Raw genomic sequence first — 22408 nt, 5'->3', positions numbered from 1 at the left:
CAAACGTATTCATTTATGAAACAGTAGTTAGACGTAGAAAAGTTCTAACAGAAACCAGAAAGTTCATCTACAGCAACACCACACTGGATACGCCCAATCTCATCTGATCTTGGAAGCTAAGCAGTGTTGGGCCTGGTTAGTACTTGGATGGGAGACCACCCGGTAATACAAAGTGCTGTAGATATTTTTATACTGCCAACACCGTTCTGTTGATGCATTCCATTTTCAAACGTATTCATTTATGAACCAGTAGTTAGAAGTAGAAAAGTTCTAACAGAAACCACAGAGCTCATTTATAGCCACACCACACTGGATACGCCCAATCTCATCTGATCTTGGAAGCTAAGCAGTGTTGGGCCTGGTTAGTACTTGGATGGGAGACCACCTGGGAATACAAGGTGCTGTAGATATTTTTATACTACCAACACCGTTCTGTTGATGCATTCCATTTTCAAACGTATTCATTTATGAACCAGTAGTTAGAAGTAGAAAAGTACTAACAGAAACCATAAAGCTCATCTGCAGCCACAGCACACTGGATACGCCCAATCTCATCTGATCTTGGAAGCTAAGCAATGTTGGGCTTGGTTAGTACTTGGATGGGAGACCACCTGGGAATACAAGGTGCTGTAGATATTTTTATACTACCAACACCGTTCTGTTGATGCATTCCATTTTCAAACGTATTCATTTATGAACCAGTAGTTAGAAGTAGAAAAGTACTAACAGAAACCATAAAGCTCTTCTACAGCCACACCACACTGGATATGCCCAATCTCATCTGATCTTGGAAGCTAAGCAGTGTTGGGCCTGGTTAGTACTTGTATGGGAGACCACCTGGGAATACAAGGTGCGGTAGATAATTTTATACTGCCAACACCGTTCTGTTGATGCATTCCATTTTAAAACGTATTCATTTATGAACCAGTAGTTAGAAGTAGAAAAGTTCTAACAGAAACCAGAAAGTTCATCTACAGCAACACCACACTGGATACGCCCAATCTCATCTGATCTTGGAAGCTAAGCAGTGTTGGGCCTGGTTAGTACTTGGATGGGAGACCACCTGGGAATACAAGGTGCTGTAGATATTTTTATACTGCCAACACCGTTCTGTTGATGCATTCCATTTTCAAATGTATTCATTTATGAACAAGTAGATAGAAGTAGAAAAGTTCTAACAGAAACTACAAAGCTCATCTACAGCCACACCACACTGGATACGCCCAATCTCATTTGATCTTGGAAGCTAAGCAATGTTGGGTCTGATTAGTACTTGGATGGGAGACCACCCAGTGATACAAGGTGCTGTAGATATTTTTATACTGCCAACACCGTTCTGTTGATGCATTCCATTTTCAAACGTTTTCATTTATGAACCAGTAGTTAGAAGTAGAAAAGTTCTAACAGAAACCACAAAGCTCATCTCCAGCCACAGCACACTGGATACACCCAATCTCATCTGATCTTGGAAGCTAAGCAGTGTTGGGCCTGGTTAGTACTTGGATGGGAGACCACCTGGGAATACAAGGTGCTGTAGATATTTTTATACTGCCAACACCAGTCTGTTGATGCATTCCATTTTCAAATGTTTTCATTTATGAACCAGTAGTTAGAAGTAGAAAAGTTCTAACAGAAACCATAAAGCTCATCTACAGCCACACCACACTGGATACGCCCAATCTCATCTGATCTTGAAAGCTAAGCAGTGTTGGGCCTGGTTAGTACTTGGATGGGAGACCACCTAGGAATACAAGGTGCTGTAGATATTTTTATACTGCCAACACCGTTCTGTTGATGCATTCCATTTTCAAATGTATTCATTTATGAACCAGTAGTTAGAAGTAGAAAAGTTCTAACTGAAACCAGAAAGTTCATCTACAGCAACACCACACTGGATACGCCCAATCTCATCTGATCTTGGAAGCTAAGCAGTGTTGGGTCTGGTTAGTACTTGGATGGGAGACCACCTGGGAATACAAGGTGCTGTAGATATTTTTATACTGCCAACACCGTTCTGTTGATGCATTCCATTTTCAAACGTATTCATTTATGAACCAGTAGTTAGAAGTAGAAAAGTTCTAACAGAAACCACAAAGCTCATCTACAGCCACACCATACTGGATACGCCCAATCTCATCTGATCTTGGAAGCTAAGCAGTGTTGGGCCTGGTTAGTACTTGGATGGGAGACCACCTGGGAATACAAGGTGCTGTAGATACTTTTATACTGCCAACACCGTTCTGTTGATGCATTCCATTTTCAAACGTATTCATTTATGAACCAGTAGTTAGAAGTAGAAAAGTTCTAACAGAAACCACAAAGCTCATCTACAGCCACACCGCACTGGATACGCCCAATCTCATCTGATCTTGGAAGCTAAGCAGTGTTGGGCCTGGTTAGTACTTGGATGGGAGACCACCTGGGAATACAAGGTGCTGTAGATATTTTTATACTGCCAACACCGTTCTGTTGATGCATTCCATTTTCAAACGTTTTCATTTATGAACCAGTAGTTAGAAGTAGAAAAGTTCTAACAGAAACCACAAAGCTCATCTCCAGCCACAGCACACTGGATACGCCCAATCTCATCTGATCTTGGAAACTAAGCAGTGTTGGGCCTGGTTAGTACTTGGATGGGAGACCACCTGGGAATAGAAGGTGCTGTAGATATTTTTATACTGCCAACACCGGTCTGTTGATGCATTCCATTTTCAAACGTTTTCATTTATGAACCAGTAGTTAGAAGTAGAAAAGTTCTAACAGAAACCATAAAGCTCATCTACAGCCACACCACACTGGATACGCCCAATCTCATCTGATCTTGGAAGCTAAGCAGTGTTGGGCCTGGTTAGTACTTGGATGGGAGGTCACCTAGGAATACAAGGTGCTGTAGATATTTTTATACTGCCAACACCGTTCTGTTGATGCATTCAATTTTCAAATGTATTCATTTATGAACCAGTAGTTAGAAGTAGAAAAGTTCTAACAGAAACCAGAAAGTTCATCTACAGCAACACCACATTGGATACGCCCAATGTCATCTGATCTTGGAAGCTAAGCAGTGTTGGGTCTGGTTAGTACTTGGATGGGAGACCACCTGGGAATACAAGGTGCTGTAGATATTTTTATACTGCCAACACCGTTCTGTTGATGCATTCCATTTTCAAACGTATTCATTTATGAACCAGTAGTTAGAAGTAGAAAAGTTCTAACAGAAACCACAAAGCTCATCTACAGCCACACCACACTGGATACGCCCAATCTCATCTGATCTTGGAAGCTAAGCAGTGTTGGGCCTGGTTAGTACTTGGATGGGAGACCACCTGGGAATACAAGGTGCTGTAGATATTTTTATACTGCCAACACCGTTCTGTTGATGCATTCCATTTTCAAACATATTCATTTATGAACCAGTAGTTAGAAGTAGAAAAGTTCTAACAGAAACCACAAAGCTCATCTACAGCCACACCGCACTGGATACGCCCAATCTCATCTGATCTTGGAAGCTAAGCAGTGTTGGGCCTGGTTAGTACTTGGATGGGAGACCACCTGGGAATACAAGGTGCTGTTAATATTTTTATACTGCCAACACCGTTCTGTTGATGCATTTCATTTTCAAACGTATTCATTTATGAACCAGTAGTTAGAAGTAGAAAAGTTCTAATAGAAACCATAAAGCTCATCTACAGCCACACCACACTGGATATGCCCAATCTCATCTGATCTTGGAAGCTAAGCAGTGTTGGGCCTGGTTAGTACTTGGATGGGAGACCACCTGGGAATACAAGGTGCTGTAGATATTTTTATACTGCCAACACCGCTCTGTTGATACATTCCATTTTCAAATGTATTCATTTATGAACCAGTAGTTAGAAGTAGAAAAGTTCTAACAGAAACCACAAAGCTCATCTACAGCCACACCACACTGGATACGCCCAATCTCATCTGATCTTGGAAGCTAAGCAGTTTTGTGCCTGGTTAGTACTTGGATGGGAGACCACCTGGGAATACAAGGTGCTGTAGATATTTTTATACTGCCAACACCGTTCTGTTGATGCATTTCATTTTCAAACCTATTCATTTATGAACCAGTAGTTAGAAGTAGAAAAGTTCTAACAGAAACCAGAAAGTTCATCTACAGCAACACCACACTGGATACGCCCAATGTCATCTGATCTTGGAAGCTAAGCAGTGTTGGGTCTGGTTAGCACTTGGATGGGAGACCACCTGGGAATACAAGGTGCTGTAGATATTTTTATACTGCCAACACCGTTCTGTTGATGCATTCCATTTTCAAACGTATTCATTTATGAACCAGTAGTTAGAAGTAGAAAAGTTCTAACAGAAACCACAAAGCTCGTCTACAGCCACACCACACTGGATACGCCCAATGTCATCTGATCTTGGAAGCTAAGCAGTGTTGGGCCTGGTTAGTACTTGGATGGGAGACCACCTGGGAATACAAGGTGCTGTAGATATTTTTATACTGCCAACACCGTTCTGTTGATACATTCCATTTTCAAATGTATTCATTTATGAACCAGTAGTTAGAAGTAGAAAAGTTCTAACAGAAACCACAAAGCTCATCTACAGCCACACCACACTGGATACGCCCAATCTCATCTGATCTTGGAAGCTAAGCAGTTTTGTGCCTGGTTAGTACTTGGATGGGAGACCACCTGGGAATACAAGGTGCTGTAGATATTTTTATACTGCCAACACCGTTCTGTTGATGCATTTCATTTTCAAACGTATTCATTTATGAACCAGTAGTTAGAAGTAGAAAAGTTCTAACAGAAACCAGAAAGTTCATCTACAGCAACACCACACTGGATACGCCCAATGTCATCTGATCTTGGAAGCTAAGCAGTGTTGGGTCTGGTTAGTACTTGGATGGGAGACCACCTGGGAATACAAGGTGCTGTAGATATTTTTATACTGCCAACACCGTTCTGTTGATGTATTCAATTTTCAAATGTATTCATTTATGAACCAGTAGTTAGAAGTAGAAAAGTTCTAACAGAAACCAGAAAGTTCATCTACAGCAACACCACACTGCATACGCCCAATGTCATCTGATCTTGGAAGCTAAGCAGTGTTGGGTCTGGTTAGTACTTGGATGGGAGACCACCTGGGAATACAAGGTGCTGTAGATATTTTTATACTGCCAACACCGTTCTGTTGATGCATTCCATTTTCAAACGTATTCATTTATGAACCAGTAGTTAGAAGTAGAAAAGTTCTAACAGAAACCACAAAGCTCATCTACAGCCACACCACACTGGATACGCTCAATCTCATCTGATCTTGGAAGCTAAGCAGTGTTGGGCCTGGTTAGTACTTGGATGGGAGACCACCTGGGAATACAAGGTGCTGTAGATATTTTTATACTGCCAACACCGTTCTGTTGATGCATTTCATTTTCAAACGTATTCATTTATGAACCAGTAGTTAGAAGTAGAAAAGTTCTAACAGAAACCAGAAAGTTCATCTACAGCAACACCACACTGGATACGCCCAATGTCATCTGATCTTGGAAGCTAAGCAGTGTTGGGTCTGGTTAGTACTTGGATGGGAGACCACCTGGGAATACAAGGTGCTGTAGATATTTTTATACTGCCAACACCGTTCTGTTGATGCATTCCATTTTCAAACGTATTCATTTATGAACCAGTAGTTAGAAGTAGAAAAGTTCTAACAGAAACCACAAAGCTCATCTACAGCCACACCACACTGGATACGCCCAATGTCATCTGATCTTGGAAGCTAAGCAGTGTTGGGCCTGGTTAGTACTTGGATGGGAGACCACCTGGGAATACAAGGTGCTGTAGATATTTTTATACTGCCAACACCGTTCTGTTGATACATTCCATTTTCAAATGTATTCATTTATGAACCAGTAGTTAGAAGTAGAAAAGTTCTAACAGAAACCACAAAGCTCATCTACAGCCACACCACACTGGATACGCCCAATCTCATCTGATCTTGGAAGCTAAGCAGTTTTGTGCCTGGTTAGTACTTGGATGGGAGACCACCTGGGAATACAAGGTGCTGTAGATATTTTTATACTGCCAACACCGTTCTGTTGATGCATTTCATTTTCAAACATATTCATTTATGAACCAGTAGTTAGAAGTAGAAAAGTTCTAACAGAAACCAGAAAGTTCATCTACAGCAACACCACACTGGATACGCCCAATGTCATCTGATCTTGGAAGCTAAGCAGTGTTGGGTCTGGTTAGTACTTGGATGGGAGACCACCTGGGAATACAAGGTGCTGTAGATATTTTTATACTGCCAACACCGTTCTGTTGATGCATTCAATTTTCAAATGTATTCATTTATGAACCAGTAGTTAGAAGTAGAAAAGTTCTAACAGAAACCAGAAAGTTCATCTACAGCAACACCACACTGCATACGCCCAATGTCATCTGATCTTGGAAGCTAAGCAGTGTTGGGTCTGGTTAGTACTTGGATGGGAGACCACCTGGGAATACAAGGTGCTGTAGATATTTTTATACTGCCAACACCGTTCTGTTGATGCATTCCATTTTCAAACGTATTCATTTATGAACCAGTAGTTAGAAGTAGAAAAGTTCTAACAGAAACCACAAAGCTCATCTACAGCCACACCACACTGGATACGCCCAATCTCATCTGATCTTGGAAGCTAAGCAGTGTTGGGCCTGGTTAGTACTTGGATGGGAGACCACCTGGGAATACAAGGTGCTGTAGATATTTTTATACTGCCAACACCGTTCTGTTGATGCATTCCATTTTCAAACGTATTCATTTATGAACCAGTAGTTAGAAGTAGAAAAGTTCTAAAATAAACCACAAAGCTCATCTACAGCCACACCGCACTGGATACGCCCAATCTCATCTGATCTTGGAAGCTAAGCAGTGTTGGGCCTGGTTAGTACTTGGATGGGAGACCACCTGGGAATACAAGGTGCTGTAGATATTTTTATACTGCCAACACCGTTCTGTTGATGCATTTCATTTTCAAACGTATTCATTTATGAACCAGTAGTTAGAAGTAGAAAAGTTCTAATAGAAACCATAAAGCTCATCTACAGCCACACCACACTGGATACGCCCAATCTCATCTGATCTTGGAAGCTAAGCAGTGTTGGGCCTGGTTAGTACTTGGATGGGAGACCACCTGGGAATACAAGGTGCTGTAGATATTTTTATACTGCCAACACCGTTCTGTTGATACATTCCATTTTCAAATGTATTCATTTATGAACCAGTAGTTAGAAGTAGAAAAGTTCTAACAGAAACCACAAAGCTCATCTACAGCCACACCACACTGGATACGCCCAATCTCATCTAATCTTGGAAGCTAAGCAGTGTTGGGCCTGGTTAGTACGTGGATGGGAGACCACCTGGGAATACAAGGTGCTGTAGATATTTTTATACTGCCAACACCGTTCTGTTGATGCATTCCATTTTCAAACGTATTCATTTATGAACCAGTAGTTAGAAGTAGAAAAGTTCTAACAGAAACCACAAAGCTCATCTACAGCCACACCACACTGGATACGCCCAATCTCATCTGATCTTGGAAGCTAAGCAGTGTTGGGCCTGGTTAGTATTTGGATGGGAGACCACCTGGGAATACAAGGTGCTGTAGATATTTTTATACTGCCAACACCGTTCTGTTGATGCATTCCATTTTCAAACGTATTCATTTATGAACCAGTAGTTAGAAGTAGAAAAGTTCTAACAGAAACAACAAAGCTCATCTACAGCCACAGCACACTGGATACGCCCAATCTCATCTAATCTTGGAAGCTAAGCAGTGTTGGGTCTGGTTAGTACTTGCATGGGAGACCACCTAGGAATACAAGGTGCTGTAGATATTTTTATACTGCCAACACCGTTCTGTTGATGCATTCAATTTTCAAATGTATTCATTTATGAACCAGTAGTTAGAAGTAGAAAAGTTCTAACAGAAACCAGAAAGTTCATCTACAGCAACACCACACTGGATACGCCCAATCTCATCTGATCTTGGAAGCTAAGCAGTGATGGGTCTGGTTAGTACTTGGATGGGAGACCACCTGGGAATACAAGGTGCTGTAGATATTTTTATACTGCCAACACCGTTCTGTTGATGCATTCCATTTTCAAACGTATTCATTTATGAACCAGTAGTTAGAAGTAGAAAAGTTCTAACAGAAACCACAAAGCTCATCTACAGCCACACCACACTGGATACGCCCAATCTCATCTGATCTTGGAAGCTAAGCAGTGTTGGGCCTGGTTAGTACTTGGATGGGAGACCACCTGGGAATACAAGGTGCTGTAGATATTTTTATACTGCCAACACCGTTCTGTTGATGCATTCCATTTTCAAACGTATTCATTTATGAAACAGTAGTTAGACGTAGAAAAGTTCTAACAGAAACCAGAAAGTTCATCTACAGCAACACCACACTGGATACGCCCAATCTCATCTGATCTTGGAAGCTAAGCAGTGTTGGGCCTGGTTAGTACTTGGATGGGAGACCACCCGGTAATACAAGGTGCTGTAGATATTTTTATACTGCCAACACCGTTCTGTTGATGCATTCCATTTTCAAACGTATTCATTTATGAACCAGTAGTTAGAAGTAGAAAAGTTCTAACAGAAACCACAGAGCTCATTTATAGCCACACCACACTGGATACGCCCAATCTCATCTGATCTTGGAAGCTAAGCAGTGTTGGGCCTGGTTAGTACTTGGATGGGAGACCACCTGGGAATACAAGGTGCTGTAGATATTTTTATACTACCAACACCGTTCTGTTGATGCATTCCATTTTCAAACGTATTCATTTATGAACCAGTAGTTAGAAGTAGAAAAGTTCAAACAGAAACCCCAAAGCTCATCTACAGCCACACCACACTGGATACGCCCAATCTCATCTGATCTTGGAAGCTAAGCAGTGTTGGGCCTGGTTAGTACTTGGATGGGAGACCACCTGGGAATACAAGGTGCTGTAGATATTTTTATACTGCCAACACCGTTCTGTTGATGCATTCCATTTTCAAACTTATTCATTTATGAACCAGTAGTTAGAAGTAGAAAAGTTCTAACAGAAACCACAAATTTCATCTACAGCCACACCACACTGGATACGCCCAATCTCATCTGATCTTGGAAGCTAAGCAGTGTTGGGCTTGGTTAGTACTTGGATGGGAGACCACCTGGGAATACAAGGTGCTGTAGATATTTTTATACTGCCAACACCGTTCTGTTGATGCATTCCATTTTCAAACGTATTCATTTATGAACCAGTAGTTAGAAGTAGAAAAGTTCTAACAGAAACCACAAAGCTCATCTACAGCCACACCACACTGGATACGACCAATCTCATCTGATCTTGGAAGCTAAGCAGTGTTGGGCCTGGTTAGTACTTGGATGGGAGACCACCTGGGAATACAAGGTGCTGTAGATATTTTTATACTGCCAACACCGTTCTGTTGATGCATTCCATTTTCAAACGTATTAATTTATGAACCAGTAGTTAGAAGTAGAAAAGTTCTAACAAAAACCACAAAGCTCATCTACAGCCACACCACACTGGATACGCCCAATCTCATCTGATCTTGGAAGCTAAGCAGTGTTGGGCCTGGTTAGTACTTGGATGGGAGATCACCTGGGAATACAAGGTGCTGTAGATATTTTTATTCTACCAACACCGTTCTGTTGATGCATTCCATTTTCAAACGTATTCATTTATGAACCAGTAGTTAGAAGTAGAAAAGTTCTAACAGAAACCAGAAAGTTCATCTACAGCAACACCACACTGGATACGCCCAATCTCATCTGATCTTGGAAGCTAAGCAGTGTTGGGCCTGGTTAGTACTTGGATGGGAGATCACCTAGGAATACAAGGTGCTGTAGATATTTTTATACTGCCAACACCGTTCTGTTGATGCATTCAATTTTCAAATGTATTCATTTATGAACCAGTAGTTAGAAGTAGAAAAGTTCAAACAGAAACGACAAAGCTCATCTACAGCCACACCACACTGGATACGCCCAAACTCATCTGATCTTGGAAGCTAAGCAGTGTTGGGCCTGGTTAGTACTTGGATGGGAGACCACCTGGGAATACAAGGTGCTGTAGCTATTTTTATACTGCCAACACCGTTCTGTTGATGCATTCCATTTTCAAACGTATTCATTTATGAACCAGTAGTTAGAAGTAGAAAAGTTCAAACAGAAACCACAAAGCTCATCCACAGCCACCCCACACTGAAATACGCCCAATCTCATCTGATCTTGGAAGCTAAGCAGTGTTGGGCCTGGTTAGTACTTGGATGGGAGATCACCTAGGAATACAAGGTGCTGTAGATATTTTTATACTGCCAACACCGTTCTGTTGATGCATTCAATTTTCAAATGTATTCATTTATGAACCAGTAGTTAGAAGTAGAAAAGTTCAAACAGAAACGACAAAGCTCATCTACAGCCACACCACACTGGATACGCCCAATCTCATCTGATCTTGGAAGCTAAGCAGTGTTGGGCCTGGTTAGTACTTGGATGGGAGACCACCTGGGAATACAAGGTGCTGTAGCTATTTTTATACTGCCAACACCGTTCTGTTGATGCATTCCATTTTCAAACGTTTTCATTTATGAACCAGTAGTTAGAAGTAGAAAAGTTCTAACAGAAACCTCAGAGCTCATCTACAGCCACACCACACTGGATACGCCCAATCGCATCTGGTCTTGGAAGCTAAGCAGTGTTGGGCCTGGTTAGTACTTGGATGGGAGACCACCTGGGAATACAAGGTGCTGTAGATATTTTTATACTACCAACACCGTTCTGTTGATGCATTCCATTTTCAAACGTATTCATTTATGAACCAGTAGTTAGAAGTAGAAAAGTTCAAACAGAAACCACAAAGCTCATCTACAGCCACACCACACTGGATACGCCCAATCTCATCTGATCTTGGAAGCTAAGCAGTGTTCGGCCTGGTTAGTACTTGGATGGGAGACCACCTGGGAATACAAGGTGCTGTAGATATTTTTATACTGCCAACACCGTTCTGTTGATGCATTCCATTTTCAAACGTATTCATTTATGAACCAGTAGTTAGAAGTAGAAAAGTTCAAACAGAAACCACAAAGCTCATCTACAGCCACACCACACTGGATACGCCCAATCTCATCTGATTCTTGGAAGCTAAGCAGTGTTCGGCCTGGTTAGTACTTGGATGGGAGACCACCTGGGAATACAAGGTGCTGTAGATATTTTTATACTGCCAACACCGTTCTGTTGATGCATTCCATTTTAAAACTTTTTCATTTATGAACCAGTAGTTAGAAGTAGAAAAGTTCTAACAGAAACCACTAAGCTCATCTACAGCCACACCACACTGGATACGCCCAATCTCATCTGATCTTGGAAGCTAAGCAGTGTTGGGCCTGGTTAGTACTTGGATGGGAGACCACCTGGGAATACAAGGTGCTGTAGATATTTTTATACTGCCAACACCGTTCTGTTGATGCATTCCATTTTCAATCGTATTCATTTATGAACCAGTAGTTAGAAGTAGAAAAGTTCTAACAGAAACCACAAAGCTCATCTACAGCCACACCACACTGGATACGCCCAATCTCATCTGATCTTGGAAGCTAAGCAGTGTTGGGCCTGGTTAGTACTTGGATGGGAGACCACCTGGGAATACAAAGTGCTGTAGATATTTTTATACTGCCAACACCGTTCTGTTGATGCATTCCATTTTCAAACGTATTCATTTATGAACCAGTAGTTAGAAGTAGAAAAGTTCTAACAGAAACCACAAAGCTCATCTACAGCCACACCACACTGGATACGCCCAATCTCATCTGATCTTGGAAACTAAGCAGTGTTGGGCCTGGTTAGTATTTGGATGGGAGACCACCTGGGAATACAAGGTGCTGTAGATATTTTTATACTGCCAACACCGTTCTGTTGATGCATTCCATTTTAAAACGTATTCATTTATGAACCAGTAGTTAGAAGTAGAAAAGTTCTAACAGAAACCAGAAAGTTCATCTACAGCAACACCACACTGGATACGCCCAATCTCATCTGATCTTGGAAGCTAAGCAGTGTTGGGCCTGGTTAGTACTTGGATGGGAGACCACCTGGGAATACAAGGTGCTGTAGATATTTTTATACTGCCAACACCGTTCTGTTGATGCATTCCATTTTCAAACGTTTTCATTTATGAACCAGTAGTTAGAAGTAGAAAAGTTCTAACAGAAACCACAGAGCTCATCTACAGCCACACCACACTGGATACGCCCAATCGCATCTGATCTTGGAAGCTAAGCAGTGTTGGGCCTGGTTAGTACTTGGATGGGAGACCACCTGGGAATACAAGGTGCTGTAGATATTTTTATACTACCAACACCGTTCTGTTGATGCGTTCCATTTTCAAACGTATTCGTTTATGAACCAGTAGTTAGAAGTAGAAAAGTTCTAACAGAAACCATAAAGCTCATCTACAGCCACACCACACTGGATACGCCCAATCTCATCTGATCTTGGAAGCTAAGCAGTATTGGGCCTGGTTAGTACTTGGATGGGAGACCACCTGGGAATACAAGGTGTTGTAGATATTTTTATACTGCCAACACCGTTCTGTTGATGCATTCCATTTTCAAACGTATTCATTTATGAACCAGTAGTTAGAAGTAGAAAAGTTCTAACAGAAACCACAAAGCTTATCTACAGCCACACCACACTGGATACGCCCAATCTCATCTGATCTTGGAAGCTAAGCAGTGTTGGGCCTGGTTAGTACTTGGATGGGAGACCACCTGGGAATACAAGGTGCTGTAGATATTTTTATACTGCCAACACCGTTCTGTTGATGCATTCCATTTTCAAACGTATTCATTTATGAACCAGTAGTTAGAAGTAGAAAAGTTCTAACAGAAACCACAAAGCTCATCTACAGCCACACCACACTGGATACGCCCAATCTCATCTGATCTTGGAAGCTAAGCAGTGTTGGGCCTGGTTAGTACTTGGATGGGAGACCACCTGGGAATACAAGGTGCTGTAGATATTTTTATACTGCCAACACCGTTCTGTTGATGCATTCCATTTTCAAACGTATTCATTTATGAACCAGTAGTTAGAAGTAGAAAAGTTCTAAAATAAACCACAAAGCTCATCTACAGCCACACCGCACTGGATACGCCCAATCTCATCTGATCTTGGAAGCTAAGCAGTGTTGGGCCTGGTTAGTACTTGGATGGGAGACCACCTGGGAATACAAGGTGCTGTAGATATTTTTATACTGCCAACACCGTTCTGTTGATGCATTTCATTTTCAAACGTATTCATTTATGAACCAGTAGTTAGAAGTAGAAAAGTTCTAATAGAAACCATAAAGCTCATCTACAGCCACACCACACTGGATACGCCCAATCTCATCTGATCTTGGAAGCTAAGCAGTGTTGGGCCTGGTTAGTACTTGGATGGGAGACCACCTGGGAATACAAGGTGCTGTAGATATTTTTATACTGCCAACACCGTTCTGTTGATACATTCCATTTTCAAATGTATTCATTTATGAACCAGTAGTTAGAAGTAGAAAAGTTCTAACAGAAACCACAAAGCTCATCTACAGCCACACCACACTGGATACGCCCAATCTCATCTAATCTTGGAAGCTAAGCAGTGTTGGGCCTGGTTAGTACGTGGATGGGAGACCACCTGGGAATACAAGGTGCTGTAGATATTTTTATACTGCCAACACCGTTCTGTTGATGCATTCCATTTTCAAACGTATTCATTTATGAACCAGTAGTTAGAAGTAGAAAAGTTCTAACAGAAACCACAAAGCTCATCTACAGCCACACCACACTGGATACGCCCAATCTCATCTGATCTTGGAAGCTAAGCAGTGTTGGGCCTGGTTAGTATTTGGATGGGAGACCACCTGGGAATACAAGGTGCTGTAGATATTTTTATACTGCCAACACCGTTCTGTTGATGCATTCCATTTTCAAACGTATTCATTTATGAACCAGTAGTTAGAAGTAGAAAAGTTCTAACAGAAACAACAAAGCTCATCTACAGCCACAGCACACTGGATACGCCCAATCTCATCTAATCTTGGAAGCTAAGCAGTGTTGGGTCTGGTTAGTACTTGCATGGGAGACCACCTAGGAATACAAGGTGCTGTAGATATTTTTATACTGCCAACACCGTTCTGTTGATGCATTCAATTTTCAAATGTATTCATTTATGAACCAGTAGTTAGAAGTAGAAAAGTTCTAACAGAAACCAGAAAGTTCATCTACAGCAACACCACACTGGATACGCCCAATCTCATCTGATCTTGGAAGCTAAGCAGTGATGGGTCTGGTTAGTACTTGGATGGGAGACCACCTGGGAATACAAGGTGCTGTAGATATTTTTATACTGCCAACACCGTTCTGTTGATGCATTCCATTTTCAAACGTATTCATTTATGAACCAGTAGTTAGAAGTAGAAAAGTTCTAACAGAAACCACAAAGCTCATCTACAGCCACACCACACTGGATACGCCCAATCTCATCTGATCTTGGAAGCTAAGCAGTGTTGGGCCTGGTTAGTACTTGGATGGGAGACCACCTGGGAATACAAGGTGCTGTAGATATTTTTATACTGCCAACACCGTTCTGTTGATGCATTCCATTTTCAAACGTATTCATTTATGAAACAGTAGTTAGACGTAGAAAAGTTCTAACAGAAACCAGAAAGTTCATCTACAGCAACACCACACTGGATACGCCCAATCTCATCTGATCTTGGAAGCTAAGCAGTGTTGGGCCTGGTTAGTACTTGGATGGGAGACCACCCGGTAATACAAGGTGCTGTAGATATTTTTATACTGCCAACACCGTTCTGTTGATGCATTCCATTTTCAAACGTATTCATTTATGAACCAGTAGTTAGAAGTAGAAAAGTTCTAACAGAAACCACAGAGCTCATTTATAGCCACACCACACTGGATACGCCCAATCTCATCTGATCTTGGAAGCTAAGCAGTGTTGGGCCTGGTTAGTACTTGGATGGGAGACCACCTGGGAATACAAGGTGCTGTAGATATTTTTATACTACCAACACCGTTCTGTTGATGCATTCCATTTTCAAACGTATTCATTTATGAACCAGTAGTTAGAAGTAGAAAAGTTCAAACAGAAACCCCAAAGCTCATCTACAGCCACACCACACTGGATACGCCCAATCTCATCTGATCTTGGAAGCTAAGCAGTGTTGGGCCTGGTTAGTACTTGGATGGGAGACCACCTGGGAATACAAGGTGCTGTAGATATTTTTATACTGCCAACACCGTTCTGTTGATGCATTCCATTTTCAAACTTATTCATTTATGAACCAGTAGTTAGAAGTAGAAAAGTTCTAACAGAAACCACAAATTTCATCTACAGCCACACCACACTGGATACGCCCAATCTCATCTGATCTTGGAAGCTAAGCAGTGTTGGGCTTGGTTAGTACTTGGATGGGAGACCACCTGGGAATACAAGGTGCTGTAGATATTTTTATACTGCCAACACCGTTCTGTTGATGCATTCCATTTTCAAACGTATTCATTTATGAACCAGTAGTTAGAAGTAGAAAAGTTCTAACAGAAACCACAAAGCTCATCTACAGCCACACCACACTGGATACGACCAATCTCATCTGATCTTGGAAGCTAAGCAGTGTTGGGCCTGGTTAGTACTTGGATGGGAGACCACCTGGGAATACAAGGTGCTGTAGATATTTTTATACTGCCAACACCGTTCTGTTGATGCATTCCATTTTCAAACGTATTAATTTATGAACCAGTAGTTAGAAGTAGAAAAGTTCTAACAAAAACCACAAAGCTCATCTACAGCCACACCACACTGGATACGCCCAATCTCATCTGATCTTGGAAGCTAAGCAGTGTTGGGCCTGGTTAGTACTTGGATGGGAGATCACCTGGGAATACAAGGTGCTGTAGATATTTTTATTCTACCAACACCGTTCTGTTGATGCATTCCATTTTCAAACGTATTCATTTATGAACCAGTAGTTAGAAGTAGAAAAGTTCTAACAGAAACCAGAAAGTTCATCTACAGCAACACCACACTGGATACGCCCAATCTCATCTGATCTTGGAAGCTAAGCAGTGTTGGGCCTGGTTAGTACTTGGATGGGAGATCACCTAGGAATACAAGGTGCTGTAGATATTTTTATACTGCCAACACCGTTCTGTTGATGCATTCAATTTTCAAATGTATTCATTTATGAACCAGTAGTTAGAAGTAGAAAAGTTCAAACAGAAACGACAAAGCTCATCTACAGCCACACCACACTGGATACGCCCAAACTCATCTGATCTTGGAAGCTAAGCAGTGTTGGGCCTGGTTAGTACTTGGATGGGAGACCACCTGGGAATACAAGGTGCTGTAGCTATTTTTATACTGCCAACACCGTTCTGTTGATGCATTCCATTTTCAAACGTATTCATTTATGAACCAGTAGTTAGAAGTAGAAAAGTTCAAACAGAAACCACAAAGCTCATCCACAGCCACCCCACACTGAAATACGCCCAATCTCATCTGATCTTGGAAGCTAAGCAGTGTTGGGCCTGGTTAGTACTTGGATGGGAGATCACCTAGGAATACAAGGTGCTGTAGATATTTTTATACTGCCAACACCGTTCTGTTGATGCATTCAATTTTCAAATGTATTCATTTATGAACCAGTAGTTAGAAGTAGAAAAGTTCAAACAGAAACGACAAAGCTCATCTACAGCCACACCACACTGGATACGCCCAATCTCATCTGATCTTGGAAGCTAAGCAGTGTTGGGCCTGGTTAGTACTTGGATGGGAGACCACCTGGGAATACAAGGTGCTGTAGCTATTTTTATACTGCCAACACCGTTCTGTTGATGCATTCCATTTTCAAACGTTTTCATTTATGAACCAGTAGTTAGAAGTAGAAAAGTTCTAACAGAAACCTCAGAGCTCATCTACAGCCACACCACACTGGATACGCCCAATCGCATCTGGTCTTGGAAGCTAAGCAGTGTTGGGCCTGGTTAGTACTTGGATGGGAGACCACCTGGGAATACAAGGTGCTGTAGATATTTTTATACTACCAACACCGTTCTGTTGATGCATTCCATTTTCAAACGTATTCATTTATGAACCAGTAGTTAGAAGTAGAAAAGTTCAAACAGAAACCACAAAGCTCATCTACAGCCACACCACACTGGATACGCCCAATCTCATCTGATCTTGGAAGCTAAGCAGTGTTCGGCCTGGTTAGTACTTGGATGGGAGACCACCTGGGAATACAAGGTGCTGTAGATATTTTTATACTGCCAACACCGTTCTGTTGATGCATTCCATTTTCAAACGTATTCATTTATGAACCAGTAGTTAGAAGTAGAAAAGTTCAAACAGAAACCACAAAGCTCATCTACAGCCACACCACACTGGATACGCCCAATCTCATCTGATTCTTGGAAGCTAAGCAGTGTTCGGCCTGGTTAGTACTTGGATGGGAGACCACCTGGGAATACAAGGTGCTGTAGATATTTTTATACTGCCAACACCGTTCTGTTGATGCATTCCATTTTAAAACTTTTTCATTTATGAACCAGTAGTTAGAAGTAGAAAAGTTCTAACAGAAACCACTAAGCTCATCTACAGCCACACCACACTGGATACGCCCAATCTCATCTGATCTTGGAAGCTAAGCAGTGTTGGGCCTGGTTAGTACTTGGATGGGAGACCACCTGGGAATACAAGGTGCTGTAGATATTTTTATACTGCCAACACCGTTCTGTTGATGCATTCCATTTTCAATCGTATTCATTTATGAACCAGTAGTTAGAAGTAGAAAAGTTCTAACAGAAACCACAAAGCTCATCTACAGCCACACCACACTGGATACGCCCAATCTCATCTGATCTTGGAAGCTAAGCAGTGTTGGGCCTGGTTAGTACTTGGATGGGAGACCACCTGGGAATACAAAGTGCTGTAGATATTTTTATACTGCCAACACCGTTCTGTTGATGCATTCCATTTTCAAACGTATTCATTTATGAACCAGTAGTTAGAAGTAGAAAAGTTCTAACAGAAACCACAAAGCTCATCTACAGCCACACCACACTGGATACGCCCAATCTCATCTGATCTTGGAAACTAAGCAGTGTTGGGCCTGGTTAGTATTTGGATGGGAGACCACCTGGGAATACAAGGTGCTGTAGATATTTTTATACTGCCAACACCGTTCTGTTGATGCATTCCATTTTAAAACGTATTCATTTATGAACCAGTAGTTAGAAGTAGAAAAGTTCTAACAGAAACCAGAAAGTTCATCTACAGCAACACCACACTGGATACGCCCAATCTCATCTGATCTTGGAAGCTAAGCAGTGTTGGGCCTGGTTAGTACTTGGATGGGAGACCACCTGGGAATACAAGGTGCTGTAGATATTTTTATACTGCCAACACCGTTCTGTTGATGCATTCCATTTTCAAACGTTTTCATTTATGAACCAGTAGTTAGAAGTAGAAAAGTTCTAACAGAAACCACAGAGCTCATCTACAGCCACACCACACTGGATACGCCCAATCGCATCTGATCTTGGAAGCTAAGCAGTGTTGGGCCTGGTTAGTACTTGGATGGGAGACCACCTGGGAATACAAGGTGCTGTAGATATTTTTATACTACCAACACCGTTCTGTTGATGCGTTCCATTTTCAAACGTATTCGTTTATGAACCAGTAGTTAGAAGTAGAAAAGTTCTAACAGAAACCATAAAGCTCATCTACAGCCACACCACACTGGATACGCCCAATCTCATCTGATCTTGGAAGCTAAGCAGTATTGGGCCTGGTTAGTACTTGGATGGGAGACCACCTGGGAATACAAGGTGTTGTAGATATTTTTATACTGCCAACACCGTTCTGTTGATGCATTCCATTTTCAAACGTATTCATTTATGAACCAGTAGTTAGAAGTAGAAAAGTTCTAACAGAAACCACAAAGCTTATCTACAGCCACACCACACTGGATACGCCCAATCTCATCTGATCTTGGAAGCTAAGCAGTGTTGGGCCTGGTTAGTACTTGGATGGGAGACCACCTGGGAATACAAGGTGCTGTAGATATTTTTATACTGCCAACACCGTTCTGTTGATGCATTCCATTTTCAAACGTATTCATTTATGAACCAGTAGTTAGAAGTAGAAAAGTTCTAACAGAAACCACAAAGCTCATCTACAGCCACACCACACTGGATACGCCCAATCTCATCTGATCTTGGAAGCTAAGCAGTGTTGGGCCTGGTTAGTACTTGGATGGGAGACCACCTGGTAATACAAGGTGCTGTAGATATTTTTATACTGCCAACACCGTTCTGTTGATGCATTCAATTTTCAAATGTATTCATTTATGAACCAGTAGTTAGAAGTAGAAAAATTCAAACAGAAACCACAAAGCTCATCTACAGCCACACCACACTGGATACGCCCAATCTCATCTGATCTTGGAAGCTAAGCAATGTTGTGCCTGGTTAGTACTTGGATGGGAGACCACCTGGGAATACAGGTGCTGTAGATATTTTTATACTGCCAACACCGTTCTGTTGATGCATTCCATTTTCAAACGTATTCATTTATGAACCAGTAGTTAGAAGTAGAAAAGTTCTAACAGAAACCAGAAAGTTCATCTACAGCAACACCACACTGGATACGCCCAATCTCATCTGATCTTGGAAGCTAAGCAGTGTTGGGCCTGGTTAGTACTTGGATGGGAGACCACCTGGGAATACAAGGTGCTGTAGATATTTTTATACTGCCAACACCGTTCTGTTGATGCATTCCATTTTCAAACGTATTCATTTATGAACCAGTAGTTAGAAGTAGAAAAGTTCAAACAGAAACCACAAAGCTCATCTACAGCCACACCACACTGGATACGCCCAATCTCATCTGATCTTGGAAGCTAAGCAGTGTTGGGCCTGGTTAGTACTTGGATGGGAGACCACCTGGGAATACAAGGTGCTGTAGATATTTTTATACTACCAACACCGTTCTGTTGATGCATTCCATTTTCAAACGTATTCATTTATGAACCAGTAGTTAGAAGTAGAAAAGTTCAAACAGAAACCACAAAGCTCATCTACAGCCACACCACACTGGATACGCCCAATCTCATCTGATCTTGGAAGCTAAGCAGTGTTCGGCCTGGTTAGTACTTGGATGGGAGACCACCTGGGAATACAAGGTGCTGTAGATATTTTTATACTGCCAACACCGTTCTGTTGATGCATTCCATTTTCAAACGTATTCATTTATGAACCAGTAGTTAGAAGTAGAAAAGTTCTAACAGAAACCACAAAGCTCATCTACAGCCACACCACACTGGATACGCCCAATCTCATCTGATCTTGGAAGCTAAGCAGTGTTGGGCCTGGTTAGTACTTGGATGGGAGACCACCTGGGAATACAAGGTGCTGTAGATATTTTTATACTGCCAACACCGTTCTGTTGATGCATTCCATTTTCAAACGTATTCATTTATGAACCAGTAGTTAGAAGTAGAAAAGTTCAAACAGAAACCACAAAGCTCATCTACAGCCACACCACACTGGATACGCCCAATCTCATCTGATCTTGGAAGCTAAGCAGTGTTGGGCCTGGTTAGTACTTGGGTGGGAGACCACCTGGGAATACAAGGTGCTGTAGCTATTTTTATACTGCCAACACCGTTCTGTTGATGCATTCCATTTTAAAACTTTTTCATTTATGAACCAGTAGTTAGAAGTAGAAAAGTTCTAACAGAAACCACAAAGCTCATCTACAGCCACACCACACTGGATACGCCCAATCTCATCTGATCTTGGAAGCTAAGCAGTGTTGGGCCTGGTTAGTACTTGGATGGGAGACCACCTGGGAATACAAGGTGCTGTAGATATTTTTATACTGCCAACACCGTTCTGTTGATGCATTCCATTTTCAAACGTTTTCATTTATGAACCAGTAGTTAGAAGTAGAAAAGTTCTAACAGAAACCACAGAGCTCATCTACAGCCACACCACACTGGATACGCCCAATCTCATCTGATCTTGGAAGCTAAGCAGTGTTCGGCCTGGTTAGTACTTGGATGGGAGACCACCTGGGAATACAAGGTGCTGTAGATATTTTTATACTGCCAACACCGTTCTGTTGATGCATTCCATTTTCAAACGTATTCATTTATGAACCAGTAGTTAGAAGTAGAAAAGTTCTAACAGAAACCACAAAGCTCATCTACAGCCACACCACACTGGATACGCCCAATCTCATCTGATCTTGGAAGCTAAGCAGTGTTGGGCCTGGTTAGTACTTGGATGGGAGACCACCTGGGAATACAAAGTGCTGTAGATATTTTTATACTGCCAACACCGTTCTGTTGATGCATTCCATTTTCAAACGTATTCATTTATGAACCAGTAGTTAGAAGTAGAAAAGTTCTAACAGAAACCACAAAGCTCATCTACAGCCACACCACACTGGATACGCCCAATCTCATCTGATCTTGGAAACTAAGCAGTGTTGGGCCTGGTTAGTACTTGGATGGGAGACCACCTGGGAATACAAGGTGCTGTAGATATTTTTATACTGCCAACACCGTTCTGTTGATGCATTCCATTTTAAAACGTATTCATTTATGAACCAGTAGTTAGAAGTAGAAAAGTTCTAACAGAAACCAGAAAGTTCATCTACAGCAACACCACACTGGATACGCCCAATCTCATCTGATCTTGGAAGCTAAGCAGTGTTGGGCCTGGTTAGTACTTGGATGGGAGACGACCTGGGAATACAAGGTGCTGTAGATATTTTTATACTGCCAACACCGTTCTGTTGATGCATTCCATTTTCAAACGTTTTCATTTATGAACCAGTAGTTAGAAGTAGAAAAGTTCTAACAGAAACCACAGAGCTCATCTACAGCCACACCACACTGGATACGCCCAATCGCATCTGATCTTGGAAGCTAAGCAGTGTTGGGCCTGGTTAGTACTTGGATGGGAGACCACCTGGGAATACAAGGTGCTGTAGATATTTTTATACTACCAACACCGTTCTGTTGATGCGTTCCATTTTCAAACGTATTCGTTTATGAACCAGTAGTTAGAAGTAGAAAAGTTCTAACAGAAACCATAAAGCTCATCTACAGCCACACCACACTGGATACGCCCAATCTCATCTGATCTTGGAAGCTAAGCAGTGTTGGGCCTGGTTAGTACTTGGATGGGAGACCACCTGGGAATACAAGGTGCTGTAGATATTTTTATACTGCCAACACCGTTCTGTTGATGCATTCCATTTTCAAACGTATTCATTTATGAACCAGTAGTTAG

General features: G+C 41.7%; 76 non-coding genes and 23 pseudogenes across 76 annotated transcripts; all 99 read left to right on the top strand.

The window, feature by feature from the left end:
* Positions 1 to 65: 65 nt before the first annotated feature.
* Positions 66 to 184, top strand: LOC134892340 (5S ribosomal RNA; annotated as a pseudogene).
* Positions 185 to 291: 107 nt separating this feature from the next.
* On the top strand, positions 292 to 410 carry LOC135062026 (5S ribosomal RNA). Its single transcript, XR_010248388.1, has one exon. It is a non-coding gene; the product is annotated as a 5S ribosomal RNA (ribosomal RNA).
* A 107-nt stretch (positions 411 to 517) lies between these two features.
* On the top strand, positions 518 to 636 carry LOC134891111 (5S ribosomal RNA; annotated as a pseudogene).
* A 107-nt stretch (positions 637 to 743) lies between these two features.
* Positions 744 to 862, top strand: LOC134889757 (5S ribosomal RNA; annotated as a pseudogene).
* Positions 863 to 969: 107 nt separating this feature from the next.
* On the top strand, positions 970 to 1088 carry LOC135060011 (5S ribosomal RNA). The gene has a single exon (XR_010246404.1). It is a non-coding gene; the product is annotated as a 5S ribosomal RNA (ribosomal RNA).
* Positions 1089 to 1195: 107 nt separating this feature from the next.
* Positions 1196 to 1314, top strand: LOC134896481 (5S ribosomal RNA; annotated as a pseudogene).
* Positions 1315 to 1421: 107 nt separating this feature from the next.
* On the top strand, positions 1422 to 1540 carry LOC134886182 (5S ribosomal RNA). The gene has a single exon (XR_010170273.1). It is a non-coding gene; the product is annotated as a 5S ribosomal RNA (ribosomal RNA).
* A 107-nt stretch (positions 1541 to 1647) lies between these two features.
* LOC135067308 (5S ribosomal RNA) lies at positions 1648 to 1766 on the top strand. The gene has a single exon (XR_010253528.1). It is a non-coding gene; the product is annotated as a 5S ribosomal RNA (ribosomal RNA).
* Positions 1767 to 1873: 107 nt separating this feature from the next.
* Positions 1874 to 1992, top strand: LOC135067362 (5S ribosomal RNA). Its single transcript, XR_010253579.1, has one exon. It is a non-coding gene; the product is annotated as a 5S ribosomal RNA (ribosomal RNA).
* A 107-nt stretch (positions 1993 to 2099) lies between these two features.
* Positions 2100 to 2218, top strand: LOC135059360 (5S ribosomal RNA). Its single transcript, XR_010245765.1, has one exon. It is a non-coding gene; the product is annotated as a 5S ribosomal RNA (ribosomal RNA).
* Positions 2219 to 2325: 107 nt separating this feature from the next.
* Positions 2326 to 2444, top strand: LOC134900857 (5S ribosomal RNA). Its single transcript, XR_010174359.1, has one exon. It is a non-coding gene; the product is annotated as a 5S ribosomal RNA (ribosomal RNA).
* Positions 2445 to 2551: 107 nt separating this feature from the next.
* LOC134895107 (5S ribosomal RNA) lies at positions 2552 to 2670 on the top strand (annotated as a pseudogene).
* Positions 2671 to 2777: 107 nt separating this feature from the next.
* LOC134885374 (5S ribosomal RNA) lies at positions 2778 to 2896 on the top strand. The gene has a single exon (XR_010169489.1). It is a non-coding gene; the product is annotated as a 5S ribosomal RNA (ribosomal RNA).
* Positions 2897 to 3003: 107 nt separating this feature from the next.
* LOC134892983 (5S ribosomal RNA) lies at positions 3004 to 3122 on the top strand (annotated as a pseudogene).
* A 107-nt stretch (positions 3123 to 3229) lies between these two features.
* On the top strand, positions 3230 to 3348 carry LOC134897260 (5S ribosomal RNA). The gene has a single exon (XR_010172092.1). It is a non-coding gene; the product is annotated as a 5S ribosomal RNA (ribosomal RNA).
* A 107-nt stretch (positions 3349 to 3455) lies between these two features.
* LOC135069810 (5S ribosomal RNA) lies at positions 3456 to 3574 on the top strand. Its single transcript, XR_010255992.1, has one exon. It is a non-coding gene; the product is annotated as a 5S ribosomal RNA (ribosomal RNA).
* A 107-nt stretch (positions 3575 to 3681) lies between these two features.
* Positions 3682 to 3800, top strand: LOC135059098 (5S ribosomal RNA). Its single transcript, XR_010245515.1, has one exon. It is a non-coding gene; the product is annotated as a 5S ribosomal RNA (ribosomal RNA).
* A 107-nt stretch (positions 3801 to 3907) lies between these two features.
* On the top strand, positions 3908 to 4026 carry LOC134888580 (5S ribosomal RNA; annotated as a pseudogene).
* Positions 4027 to 4133: 107 nt separating this feature from the next.
* LOC134895326 (5S ribosomal RNA) lies at positions 4134 to 4252 on the top strand (annotated as a pseudogene).
* A 107-nt stretch (positions 4253 to 4359) lies between these two features.
* On the top strand, positions 4360 to 4478 carry LOC134886640 (5S ribosomal RNA). The gene has a single exon (XR_010170720.1). It is a non-coding gene; the product is annotated as a 5S ribosomal RNA (ribosomal RNA).
* A 107-nt stretch (positions 4479 to 4585) lies between these two features.
* LOC134888578 (5S ribosomal RNA) lies at positions 4586 to 4704 on the top strand (annotated as a pseudogene).
* Positions 4705 to 4811: 107 nt separating this feature from the next.
* LOC134891551 (5S ribosomal RNA) lies at positions 4812 to 4930 on the top strand (annotated as a pseudogene).
* Positions 4931 to 5037: 107 nt separating this feature from the next.
* LOC134892877 (5S ribosomal RNA) lies at positions 5038 to 5156 on the top strand (annotated as a pseudogene).
* Positions 5157 to 5263: 107 nt separating this feature from the next.
* On the top strand, positions 5264 to 5382 carry LOC135059307 (5S ribosomal RNA). The gene has a single exon (XR_010245715.1). It is a non-coding gene; the product is annotated as a 5S ribosomal RNA (ribosomal RNA).
* Positions 5383 to 5489: 107 nt separating this feature from the next.
* On the top strand, positions 5490 to 5608 carry LOC134891550 (5S ribosomal RNA; annotated as a pseudogene).
* Positions 5609 to 5715: 107 nt separating this feature from the next.
* Positions 5716 to 5834, top strand: LOC135070773 (5S ribosomal RNA). Its single transcript, XR_010256926.1, has one exon. It is a non-coding gene; the product is annotated as a 5S ribosomal RNA (ribosomal RNA).
* A 107-nt stretch (positions 5835 to 5941) lies between these two features.
* Positions 5942 to 6060, top strand: LOC134888577 (5S ribosomal RNA; annotated as a pseudogene).
* Positions 6061 to 6167: 107 nt separating this feature from the next.
* On the top strand, positions 6168 to 6286 carry LOC134891549 (5S ribosomal RNA; annotated as a pseudogene).
* A 107-nt stretch (positions 6287 to 6393) lies between these two features.
* LOC134892874 (5S ribosomal RNA) lies at positions 6394 to 6512 on the top strand (annotated as a pseudogene).
* A 107-nt stretch (positions 6513 to 6619) lies between these two features.
* On the top strand, positions 6620 to 6738 carry LOC134897247 (5S ribosomal RNA). Its single transcript, XR_010172091.1, has one exon. It is a non-coding gene; the product is annotated as a 5S ribosomal RNA (ribosomal RNA).
* Positions 6739 to 6845: 107 nt separating this feature from the next.
* Positions 6846 to 6964, top strand: LOC134900855 (5S ribosomal RNA). Its single transcript, XR_010174358.1, has one exon. It is a non-coding gene; the product is annotated as a 5S ribosomal RNA (ribosomal RNA).
* Positions 6965 to 7071: 107 nt separating this feature from the next.
* On the top strand, positions 7072 to 7190 carry LOC134897236 (5S ribosomal RNA). Its single transcript, XR_010172090.1, has one exon. It is a non-coding gene; the product is annotated as a 5S ribosomal RNA (ribosomal RNA).
* Positions 7191 to 7297: 107 nt separating this feature from the next.
* On the top strand, positions 7298 to 7416 carry LOC134886677 (5S ribosomal RNA). Its single transcript, XR_010170755.1, has one exon. It is a non-coding gene; the product is annotated as a 5S ribosomal RNA (ribosomal RNA).
* Positions 7417 to 7523: 107 nt separating this feature from the next.
* Positions 7524 to 7642, top strand: LOC135061906 (5S ribosomal RNA). Its single transcript, XR_010248272.1, has one exon. It is a non-coding gene; the product is annotated as a 5S ribosomal RNA (ribosomal RNA).
* Positions 7643 to 7749: 107 nt separating this feature from the next.
* LOC134895303 (5S ribosomal RNA) lies at positions 7750 to 7868 on the top strand (annotated as a pseudogene).
* Positions 7869 to 7975: 107 nt separating this feature from the next.
* LOC135070570 (5S ribosomal RNA) lies at positions 7976 to 8094 on the top strand. The gene has a single exon (XR_010256730.1). It is a non-coding gene; the product is annotated as a 5S ribosomal RNA (ribosomal RNA).
* Positions 8095 to 8201: 107 nt separating this feature from the next.
* On the top strand, positions 8202 to 8320 carry LOC134897225 (5S ribosomal RNA). The gene has a single exon (XR_010172089.1). It is a non-coding gene; the product is annotated as a 5S ribosomal RNA (ribosomal RNA).
* Positions 8321 to 8427: 107 nt separating this feature from the next.
* Positions 8428 to 8546, top strand: LOC134887257 (5S ribosomal RNA; annotated as a pseudogene).
* A 107-nt stretch (positions 8547 to 8653) lies between these two features.
* On the top strand, positions 8654 to 8772 carry LOC135062025 (5S ribosomal RNA). Its single transcript, XR_010248387.1, has one exon. It is a non-coding gene; the product is annotated as a 5S ribosomal RNA (ribosomal RNA).
* Positions 8773 to 8879: 107 nt separating this feature from the next.
* On the top strand, positions 8880 to 8998 carry LOC134897213 (5S ribosomal RNA). The gene has a single exon (XR_010172088.1). It is a non-coding gene; the product is annotated as a 5S ribosomal RNA (ribosomal RNA).
* A 107-nt stretch (positions 8999 to 9105) lies between these two features.
* Positions 9106 to 9224, top strand: LOC134902196 (5S ribosomal RNA). Its single transcript, XR_010175667.1, has one exon. It is a non-coding gene; the product is annotated as a 5S ribosomal RNA (ribosomal RNA).
* A 107-nt stretch (positions 9225 to 9331) lies between these two features.
* On the top strand, positions 9332 to 9450 carry LOC135064078 (5S ribosomal RNA). Its single transcript, XR_010250394.1, has one exon. It is a non-coding gene; the product is annotated as a 5S ribosomal RNA (ribosomal RNA).
* Positions 9451 to 9557: 107 nt separating this feature from the next.
* Positions 9558 to 9676, top strand: LOC135061585 (5S ribosomal RNA). The gene has a single exon (XR_010247963.1). It is a non-coding gene; the product is annotated as a 5S ribosomal RNA (ribosomal RNA).
* Positions 9677 to 9783: 107 nt separating this feature from the next.
* LOC134884814 (5S ribosomal RNA) lies at positions 9784 to 9902 on the top strand. The gene has a single exon (XR_010168946.1). It is a non-coding gene; the product is annotated as a 5S ribosomal RNA (ribosomal RNA).
* Positions 9903 to 10009: 107 nt separating this feature from the next.
* Positions 10010 to 10128, top strand: LOC135067421 (5S ribosomal RNA). The gene has a single exon (XR_010253637.1). It is a non-coding gene; the product is annotated as a 5S ribosomal RNA (ribosomal RNA).
* A 107-nt stretch (positions 10129 to 10235) lies between these two features.
* LOC134894483 (5S ribosomal RNA) lies at positions 10236 to 10355 on the top strand (annotated as a pseudogene).
* Positions 10356 to 10462: 107 nt separating this feature from the next.
* Positions 10463 to 10581, top strand: LOC135060582 (5S ribosomal RNA). Its single transcript, XR_010246975.1, has one exon. It is a non-coding gene; the product is annotated as a 5S ribosomal RNA (ribosomal RNA).
* A 107-nt stretch (positions 10582 to 10688) lies between these two features.
* Positions 10689 to 10807, top strand: LOC135065799 (5S ribosomal RNA). The gene has a single exon (XR_010252069.1). It is a non-coding gene; the product is annotated as a 5S ribosomal RNA (ribosomal RNA).
* A 107-nt stretch (positions 10808 to 10914) lies between these two features.
* LOC135068835 (5S ribosomal RNA) lies at positions 10915 to 11033 on the top strand. The gene has a single exon (XR_010255026.1). It is a non-coding gene; the product is annotated as a 5S ribosomal RNA (ribosomal RNA).
* A 107-nt stretch (positions 11034 to 11140) lies between these two features.
* Positions 11141 to 11260, top strand: LOC134891251 (5S ribosomal RNA; annotated as a pseudogene).
* Positions 11261 to 11367: 107 nt separating this feature from the next.
* On the top strand, positions 11368 to 11486 carry LOC134897202 (5S ribosomal RNA). Its single transcript, XR_010172087.1, has one exon. It is a non-coding gene; the product is annotated as a 5S ribosomal RNA (ribosomal RNA).
* Positions 11487 to 11593: 107 nt separating this feature from the next.
* On the top strand, positions 11594 to 11712 carry LOC135065042 (5S ribosomal RNA). Its single transcript, XR_010251334.1, has one exon. It is a non-coding gene; the product is annotated as a 5S ribosomal RNA (ribosomal RNA).
* Positions 11713 to 11819: 107 nt separating this feature from the next.
* LOC134884441 (5S ribosomal RNA) lies at positions 11820 to 11938 on the top strand. The gene has a single exon (XR_010168589.1). It is a non-coding gene; the product is annotated as a 5S ribosomal RNA (ribosomal RNA).
* A 107-nt stretch (positions 11939 to 12045) lies between these two features.
* Positions 12046 to 12164, top strand: LOC135060010 (5S ribosomal RNA). The gene has a single exon (XR_010246403.1). It is a non-coding gene; the product is annotated as a 5S ribosomal RNA (ribosomal RNA).
* A 107-nt stretch (positions 12165 to 12271) lies between these two features.
* LOC135058828 (5S ribosomal RNA) lies at positions 12272 to 12390 on the top strand. The gene has a single exon (XR_010245252.1). It is a non-coding gene; the product is annotated as a 5S ribosomal RNA (ribosomal RNA).
* A 107-nt stretch (positions 12391 to 12497) lies between these two features.
* Positions 12498 to 12616, top strand: LOC135068741 (5S ribosomal RNA). Its single transcript, XR_010254933.1, has one exon. It is a non-coding gene; the product is annotated as a 5S ribosomal RNA (ribosomal RNA).
* A 107-nt stretch (positions 12617 to 12723) lies between these two features.
* Positions 12724 to 12842, top strand: LOC134897190 (5S ribosomal RNA). Its single transcript, XR_010172086.1, has one exon. It is a non-coding gene; the product is annotated as a 5S ribosomal RNA (ribosomal RNA).
* Positions 12843 to 12949: 107 nt separating this feature from the next.
* LOC134897177 (5S ribosomal RNA) lies at positions 12950 to 13068 on the top strand. Its single transcript, XR_010172084.1, has one exon. It is a non-coding gene; the product is annotated as a 5S ribosomal RNA (ribosomal RNA).
* Positions 13069 to 13175: 107 nt separating this feature from the next.
* Positions 13176 to 13294, top strand: LOC134900854 (5S ribosomal RNA). The gene has a single exon (XR_010174357.1). It is a non-coding gene; the product is annotated as a 5S ribosomal RNA (ribosomal RNA).
* A 107-nt stretch (positions 13295 to 13401) lies between these two features.
* On the top strand, positions 13402 to 13520 carry LOC134897166 (5S ribosomal RNA). The gene has a single exon (XR_010172083.1). It is a non-coding gene; the product is annotated as a 5S ribosomal RNA (ribosomal RNA).
* Positions 13521 to 13627: 107 nt separating this feature from the next.
* LOC134886676 (5S ribosomal RNA) lies at positions 13628 to 13746 on the top strand. The gene has a single exon (XR_010170754.1). It is a non-coding gene; the product is annotated as a 5S ribosomal RNA (ribosomal RNA).
* A 107-nt stretch (positions 13747 to 13853) lies between these two features.
* LOC135061904 (5S ribosomal RNA) lies at positions 13854 to 13972 on the top strand. Its single transcript, XR_010248270.1, has one exon. It is a non-coding gene; the product is annotated as a 5S ribosomal RNA (ribosomal RNA).
* Positions 13973 to 14079: 107 nt separating this feature from the next.
* Positions 14080 to 14198, top strand: LOC134895302 (5S ribosomal RNA; annotated as a pseudogene).
* Positions 14199 to 14305: 107 nt separating this feature from the next.
* Positions 14306 to 14424, top strand: LOC135070569 (5S ribosomal RNA). The gene has a single exon (XR_010256729.1). It is a non-coding gene; the product is annotated as a 5S ribosomal RNA (ribosomal RNA).
* Positions 14425 to 14531: 107 nt separating this feature from the next.
* Positions 14532 to 14650, top strand: LOC134897154 (5S ribosomal RNA). Its single transcript, XR_010172082.1, has one exon. It is a non-coding gene; the product is annotated as a 5S ribosomal RNA (ribosomal RNA).
* Positions 14651 to 14757: 107 nt separating this feature from the next.
* Positions 14758 to 14876, top strand: LOC134887256 (5S ribosomal RNA; annotated as a pseudogene).
* Positions 14877 to 14983: 107 nt separating this feature from the next.
* LOC135062024 (5S ribosomal RNA) lies at positions 14984 to 15102 on the top strand. The gene has a single exon (XR_010248386.1). It is a non-coding gene; the product is annotated as a 5S ribosomal RNA (ribosomal RNA).
* Positions 15103 to 15209: 107 nt separating this feature from the next.
* Positions 15210 to 15328, top strand: LOC134897143 (5S ribosomal RNA). Its single transcript, XR_010172081.1, has one exon. It is a non-coding gene; the product is annotated as a 5S ribosomal RNA (ribosomal RNA).
* Positions 15329 to 15435: 107 nt separating this feature from the next.
* LOC134902195 (5S ribosomal RNA) lies at positions 15436 to 15554 on the top strand. The gene has a single exon (XR_010175666.1). It is a non-coding gene; the product is annotated as a 5S ribosomal RNA (ribosomal RNA).
* A 107-nt stretch (positions 15555 to 15661) lies between these two features.
* LOC135064077 (5S ribosomal RNA) lies at positions 15662 to 15780 on the top strand. The gene has a single exon (XR_010250393.1). It is a non-coding gene; the product is annotated as a 5S ribosomal RNA (ribosomal RNA).
* A 107-nt stretch (positions 15781 to 15887) lies between these two features.
* On the top strand, positions 15888 to 16006 carry LOC135061584 (5S ribosomal RNA). The gene has a single exon (XR_010247962.1). It is a non-coding gene; the product is annotated as a 5S ribosomal RNA (ribosomal RNA).
* A 107-nt stretch (positions 16007 to 16113) lies between these two features.
* Positions 16114 to 16232, top strand: LOC134884813 (5S ribosomal RNA). Its single transcript, XR_010168945.1, has one exon. It is a non-coding gene; the product is annotated as a 5S ribosomal RNA (ribosomal RNA).
* A 107-nt stretch (positions 16233 to 16339) lies between these two features.
* On the top strand, positions 16340 to 16458 carry LOC135067420 (5S ribosomal RNA). Its single transcript, XR_010253636.1, has one exon. It is a non-coding gene; the product is annotated as a 5S ribosomal RNA (ribosomal RNA).
* Positions 16459 to 16565: 107 nt separating this feature from the next.
* On the top strand, positions 16566 to 16685 carry LOC134894482 (5S ribosomal RNA; annotated as a pseudogene).
* A 107-nt stretch (positions 16686 to 16792) lies between these two features.
* On the top strand, positions 16793 to 16911 carry LOC135060581 (5S ribosomal RNA). The gene has a single exon (XR_010246974.1). It is a non-coding gene; the product is annotated as a 5S ribosomal RNA (ribosomal RNA).
* A 107-nt stretch (positions 16912 to 17018) lies between these two features.
* On the top strand, positions 17019 to 17137 carry LOC135065798 (5S ribosomal RNA). The gene has a single exon (XR_010252068.1). It is a non-coding gene; the product is annotated as a 5S ribosomal RNA (ribosomal RNA).
* Positions 17138 to 17244: 107 nt separating this feature from the next.
* LOC135068833 (5S ribosomal RNA) lies at positions 17245 to 17363 on the top strand. The gene has a single exon (XR_010255025.1). It is a non-coding gene; the product is annotated as a 5S ribosomal RNA (ribosomal RNA).
* A 107-nt stretch (positions 17364 to 17470) lies between these two features.
* On the top strand, positions 17471 to 17590 carry LOC134891250 (5S ribosomal RNA; annotated as a pseudogene).
* A 107-nt stretch (positions 17591 to 17697) lies between these two features.
* On the top strand, positions 17698 to 17816 carry LOC134897131 (5S ribosomal RNA). The gene has a single exon (XR_010172079.1). It is a non-coding gene; the product is annotated as a 5S ribosomal RNA (ribosomal RNA).
* Positions 17817 to 17923: 107 nt separating this feature from the next.
* LOC135065041 (5S ribosomal RNA) lies at positions 17924 to 18042 on the top strand. Its single transcript, XR_010251332.1, has one exon. It is a non-coding gene; the product is annotated as a 5S ribosomal RNA (ribosomal RNA).
* Positions 18043 to 18149: 107 nt separating this feature from the next.
* LOC134884440 (5S ribosomal RNA) lies at positions 18150 to 18268 on the top strand. The gene has a single exon (XR_010168588.1). It is a non-coding gene; the product is annotated as a 5S ribosomal RNA (ribosomal RNA).
* A 107-nt stretch (positions 18269 to 18375) lies between these two features.
* Positions 18376 to 18494, top strand: LOC135060009 (5S ribosomal RNA). Its single transcript, XR_010246402.1, has one exon. It is a non-coding gene; the product is annotated as a 5S ribosomal RNA (ribosomal RNA).
* A 107-nt stretch (positions 18495 to 18601) lies between these two features.
* LOC135058827 (5S ribosomal RNA) lies at positions 18602 to 18720 on the top strand. The gene has a single exon (XR_010245251.1). It is a non-coding gene; the product is annotated as a 5S ribosomal RNA (ribosomal RNA).
* A 107-nt stretch (positions 18721 to 18827) lies between these two features.
* On the top strand, positions 18828 to 18946 carry LOC135068740 (5S ribosomal RNA). Its single transcript, XR_010254932.1, has one exon. It is a non-coding gene; the product is annotated as a 5S ribosomal RNA (ribosomal RNA).
* A 107-nt stretch (positions 18947 to 19053) lies between these two features.
* Positions 19054 to 19172, top strand: LOC134897119 (5S ribosomal RNA). The gene has a single exon (XR_010172078.1). It is a non-coding gene; the product is annotated as a 5S ribosomal RNA (ribosomal RNA).
* Positions 19173 to 19279: 107 nt separating this feature from the next.
* Positions 19280 to 19398, top strand: LOC135067449 (5S ribosomal RNA). Its single transcript, XR_010253663.1, has one exon. It is a non-coding gene; the product is annotated as a 5S ribosomal RNA (ribosomal RNA).
* A 107-nt stretch (positions 19399 to 19505) lies between these two features.
* LOC135071059 (5S ribosomal RNA) lies at positions 19506 to 19623 on the top strand. Its single transcript, XR_010257201.1, has one exon. It is a non-coding gene; the product is annotated as a 5S ribosomal RNA (ribosomal RNA).
* Positions 19624 to 19730: 107 nt separating this feature from the next.
* Positions 19731 to 19849, top strand: LOC135060008 (5S ribosomal RNA). The gene has a single exon (XR_010246401.1). It is a non-coding gene; the product is annotated as a 5S ribosomal RNA (ribosomal RNA).
* A 107-nt stretch (positions 19850 to 19956) lies between these two features.
* Positions 19957 to 20075, top strand: LOC134897107 (5S ribosomal RNA). Its single transcript, XR_010172077.1, has one exon. It is a non-coding gene; the product is annotated as a 5S ribosomal RNA (ribosomal RNA).
* Positions 20076 to 20182: 107 nt separating this feature from the next.
* LOC135068832 (5S ribosomal RNA) lies at positions 20183 to 20301 on the top strand. Its single transcript, XR_010255024.1, has one exon. It is a non-coding gene; the product is annotated as a 5S ribosomal RNA (ribosomal RNA).
* Positions 20302 to 20408: 107 nt separating this feature from the next.
* LOC134897095 (5S ribosomal RNA) lies at positions 20409 to 20527 on the top strand. The gene has a single exon (XR_010172076.1). It is a non-coding gene; the product is annotated as a 5S ribosomal RNA (ribosomal RNA).
* A 107-nt stretch (positions 20528 to 20634) lies between these two features.
* LOC135061761 (5S ribosomal RNA) lies at positions 20635 to 20753 on the top strand. The gene has a single exon (XR_010248133.1). It is a non-coding gene; the product is annotated as a 5S ribosomal RNA (ribosomal RNA).
* Positions 20754 to 20860: 107 nt separating this feature from the next.
* Positions 20861 to 20979, top strand: LOC134897084 (5S ribosomal RNA). The gene has a single exon (XR_010172075.1). It is a non-coding gene; the product is annotated as a 5S ribosomal RNA (ribosomal RNA).
* A 107-nt stretch (positions 20980 to 21086) lies between these two features.
* Positions 21087 to 21205, top strand: LOC135068831 (5S ribosomal RNA). Its single transcript, XR_010255023.1, has one exon. It is a non-coding gene; the product is annotated as a 5S ribosomal RNA (ribosomal RNA).
* Positions 21206 to 21312: 107 nt separating this feature from the next.
* On the top strand, positions 21313 to 21431 carry LOC135065040 (5S ribosomal RNA). Its single transcript, XR_010251331.1, has one exon. It is a non-coding gene; the product is annotated as a 5S ribosomal RNA (ribosomal RNA).
* Positions 21432 to 21538: 107 nt separating this feature from the next.
* On the top strand, positions 21539 to 21657 carry LOC135064864 (5S ribosomal RNA). Its single transcript, XR_010251161.1, has one exon. It is a non-coding gene; the product is annotated as a 5S ribosomal RNA (ribosomal RNA).
* A 107-nt stretch (positions 21658 to 21764) lies between these two features.
* On the top strand, positions 21765 to 21883 carry LOC134885296 (5S ribosomal RNA). Its single transcript, XR_010169414.1, has one exon. It is a non-coding gene; the product is annotated as a 5S ribosomal RNA (ribosomal RNA).
* A 107-nt stretch (positions 21884 to 21990) lies between these two features.
* LOC135058826 (5S ribosomal RNA) lies at positions 21991 to 22109 on the top strand. The gene has a single exon (XR_010245250.1). It is a non-coding gene; the product is annotated as a 5S ribosomal RNA (ribosomal RNA).
* A 107-nt stretch (positions 22110 to 22216) lies between these two features.
* On the top strand, positions 22217 to 22335 carry LOC134897073 (5S ribosomal RNA). Its single transcript, XR_010172074.1, has one exon. It is a non-coding gene; the product is annotated as a 5S ribosomal RNA (ribosomal RNA).
* Positions 22336 to 22408: the final 73 nt, after the last annotated feature.

Source organism: Pseudophryne corroboree, chromosome 3, assembly GCF_028390025.1.
Source record: "Pseudophryne corroboree isolate aPseCor3 chromosome 3, aPseCor3.hap2, whole genome shotgun sequence".
Classification (NCBI taxonomy): Eukaryota; Metazoa; Chordata; class Amphibia; order Anura; family Myobatrachidae; genus Pseudophryne; species Pseudophryne corroboree.
Note: the sequence above shows the minus strand (reverse complement) of the source record. Positions and strands in the feature narration are given on the sequence as shown.